Consider the following 4067-nt stretch of genomic DNA (forward strand, 5'->3'; position numbering starts at 1 on the left):
AACAAACAAACAAACAGTGAAAAATCATGGAAGCAGCAGCAGCAAACATCACTGAAGCGCAAATCGAAACCCTAGACCCTCCTCTTCCTCCTCCGCAGGAAACCCTAGAATCCTCTTACTACCACCAAAACCAACCACAACCACCACCTCCTCACTCCGAAACCCTAATCCCAGATCAAAACCCTTGCAACGATTTTCCCCAAAATACCCTCGACGACAATAATAATTCCTCTTTTCCCACCGATAGCCACAACAAACCCTTGCTCTCCGAAAACGGCGGCTTGACCAACAACACCCACAGTAGCTCTCGCCTCTCGCATCTCACTTTCCTTTCTTTCTTTTTTCTTTCTTTTTTTTCCTTTGTTTTTTGCTTTCTCTGTTTGGTTTTGGACAGCTGAGAGTTGATTTTTTTTTTTTTAGATTGACATGGTTCATGGGCTCTGCTCTGAGCTAGTCGGAGGATGGGCTAGGGGAAGGGGTTCATGATTTTTGGGAGGGGGGCCGGAGCCCTTTTTTTTTTTTTTTTTTTTTTTTTTTTTTTCTGGGGGGGAAACTTTTACTTGCTAAAAAATTTTATTTTTGGACTCAGGGGGGGCCCGGGCCCCCTTAGCCCTCTACCTGGGTCCGTCCCTGCTTGTAAATCAGGTCGAGCAGACACAATGTGAGTAACATGAGTTTGAAAAAACTAAAAAAGTATCGTGAGATTTCAAAAGTTTTGAGCACTAGACGTTTGTCAATTAGTTGAAAGAAAAAGAAAAATAAGAGGATAAGTCCGTTTGGTAGGCAGTCAGTGTTTCTCTTTTGGTTCAAAGAAATTGACGTATAGCTAGCCGTACGTGACCATGGGTGCGTCTGATGACTCTGATAGGAAGAAAAAGTTGAATTTCTAAATCATTGTTGACCTCCTTTTAGTATATGGCATAGATGCTTATGAGTAATGCTAGGATTATAATCCAAAAATCAATCTTAGAATTTTTATTTTTATTTTATGAAATATGAAAGTGGTGGTGATTATGGACCATTAATCGTGATAGATTGATCCAACTTGACACTACAAAAAACACGAGCTATAGCCACATTTGTTTTTTAAAAACGCGGCTATAGACTTAACCTATAGCCACGTTTTTTAAAACACGGCTATAGGTGGAGTCCATAGCTGCATTTGAAAGTGTCTTTAGCTGCGTTTTTGTGATAGGGCCTATAGCCGCGTTTAAAAAATGCAACTATAGGTCTAGCCGAATAATTTTTTTTTAAAGGATGACCTATAGTTGCATTTTTTAAAACGCGGCTATAGGTGAAGTCTATAGCTGCATTTGTAAGTGTTTATAACTGCATTTTTGTGATAGGGCCAATAGCCGCGTTTTTTAAACGTGGCTATAGGTCCAGCCAAATTATATATATATATTTAAAATATAATATACAGCCAAATAAAATAAATTTTTTTTTAAAAGGAGGACCTATAGCTGCGTTTTTAAAAACGCAGCTATAGGTAACACAAAAAAGGATGATCTAAGATATATAGCCAAATAAAATATTTTGGTAAAAATGCAAAACTGACCCTCTAACTTTCAGTTTTTTTCATTTCAGTCCTCTAACTTTCAGTTTTGTCATTTCAGTCTTTTAACTTTCAATTGTTGTCAATTTGGTATTTCGTTAAACTCAATTATGTCCTGCTGTTAATTGAGTCAAAACTACGTCATTTTTGCTTTTTAAAAAAAATAAAAAATAAATTTCAGAATTTAAAGAAAATTAAAAAAAAAAAAGAAAAAAAGAAGAAAACATTTATGTGATAAAAACCCAGTTCGAAACTGTAACCAATACTGATAAAACCTCGATGGAGTTAAAGTTGAGGACATGGGTTTTCTCCTGCGGGGACCACACGCTAAGGCTGAGGTTGACGTCGGCGTGGCGAAGCATGACGCGGAAACTGACGGTGGCAGCGAAGACTATGAGGAGGAGAGTGCTGAATAAAGGGCGGACGAAGCATTTTTGTGGGTGTGGTAGTTTCATGGGTTTTGCTAAAGACAGGATGTTGAAAGATTGAATCTTGGGTCAGGGTCAGATCCATTGTCTTCTTCATTTTTAGGAGTGTTCTTGGACATTCACAGAGATGGGATGTTGAAGGATTGAATCTTGGCATGAAATGGTGGAAAGAAAGCTGAAACTTTTTGGTGAGAGATTGATGAGTAGCTAGTTTCCTGAAAGTGGTAGTGGGAGTTTTGTTGTTGTTGTGTATTAGGTTTACAATGTGGAGGATTTGGTTTGATTTTGAGAAGTGTGTAGGAAATTTACCAGCGAGTGATTTGGGCGTGGCTCGGTTTTTTTTTTTTTTTTTAGTATCAGTTTTTTTTTTTTTTTAATTTTTTTTAAATTCCGAAATTTATTTAAAAAAAAAAAGAGCCAAAACGACGTAGTTTTGGCTCAAGTAACGGCAGGACATAACTGGAGTTTAACAATTAAAAGTTAGAGGACTGAAATGACAAAACTGAAAGTTAGAGGACTGAAATGAAAAAGACTGAAAGTTAGAGGGTCAGTTTTGCATTTTTGCCAAATATTTTTTTAGAAGGACCTATAGCCGCGGTTTTGAAAACGTGGCTATAGGTAACACACACACACACACACACACACACAAAAGAAAAAAAAAGGATGACCTGACCCCCCACCTACCCCATTTGATCCCTACCACTCAATTCAAAATATCTCTTTTCTCTCTTTGGCCGGCCACACATTCTTTGTTCTTCTTTTCTTTTTCTCTCAACACCACACACACACTCATCCTCTCCCTTACTACCCACCGGTACACTCTACACCACCATATTCTTCATTTTTCTGGTAAGGATCACCGGAAAACTTCATAGGAAAAGCTAAGGCTCACTCATCTCATCTATTTGAGGTAAAAAATTTCTAATCTTTTTCTAGGTATTACACTTTTCCTAGAGGTTATTTTTTATCTAAGATTTAATAATAAAACCCATGTGATTTATGAGCATTGGGAGTAATATTTATGTGTTTATATGTATGGGTTTTACATTGGTGGAATTATTTGATTTTGAATTTTTTGGATCTGTGCTTGAATTTGTGCTATTGTGTTGTTGATATTGTGCTTATGTTTAAATGAGTTTGTGTTCTTGAGCTTGTTCTTTTGTGTTTCTGAGCTTGTGCTTTTGTGTTCCTTGAATGGATTTAGTGTTAAATTTGGGTTGGTTCTGTTGAATCAGAGGAGATTCATGGATTTGTGTTCTTATATTTTGGAGCACGTTGGGTTTGTATTGTCAGTATGTTGTGTTTGATTTTGAATTTTCTGGATGTGTTTGTATTGTGTGTATGTTGTGTTTAATTTTGAATTTTCTGGGTTTGTGTTTGAATTTGAATTTTTTGGGTCTGTGTTTAATTTTTAATTTTTTTGTTTTGAATTTTGAATTTTTTGGGGAACAAAAACCCAGATTTATAATAATAAAAAAAAAAAAAAAAACCCCTATAGCCGCATTTTAAACGCAGCAAGGTCTAAGCCTATAGCCGCGTTTTTTTAAAATGCAGCTATAGGCTGGTAGTTTATAGCCGCGGTTAAAAAATGCAGCTATGGGTTTGACCTTTAGCCGCGGTTACAAAAATGCGGCTATAGGCCTATTGCTATGCTATTTAGGCCATGTTTGTAAACACATCTATAAGAAACGCGGCTCTATACTATAGCCGCGCTTTTGGGATCTATAGCCACGTTTTTGAAACGCGGCTATGGACCCCTTTTTTTGTAGTGTGACGATATGATTTTAGTATAAAAAAAATAAATAATAAAATAATAAAAATAACAATAAAAAATAAAAATAAAAATTCTTTGATGATTGATAGAATCTTTTGCTCCCAACCATCGATAAGCTACGTACCTTTTGCTCCCAACCATCAATTAAGTATTGCAATTCAAGCAATAACCTAATTATTGTACAGGATCTTGATCTGTAGGTAGAGGTTCCAAGGGTGCAGAATATAGACATAGAGTAAATGTACTCACCAACCGCGAGATAAATTGCAGTATATACCCCCACTATTTTCCCAGAAGAGTATCTAAGATT

This window comes from Quercus lobata, chromosome 11 (genome assembly GCF_001633185.2).
Source record: "Quercus lobata isolate SW786 chromosome 11, ValleyOak3.0 Primary Assembly, whole genome shotgun sequence".
Taxonomy (NCBI): Eukaryota; Viridiplantae; Streptophyta; class Magnoliopsida; order Fagales; family Fagaceae; genus Quercus; species Quercus lobata.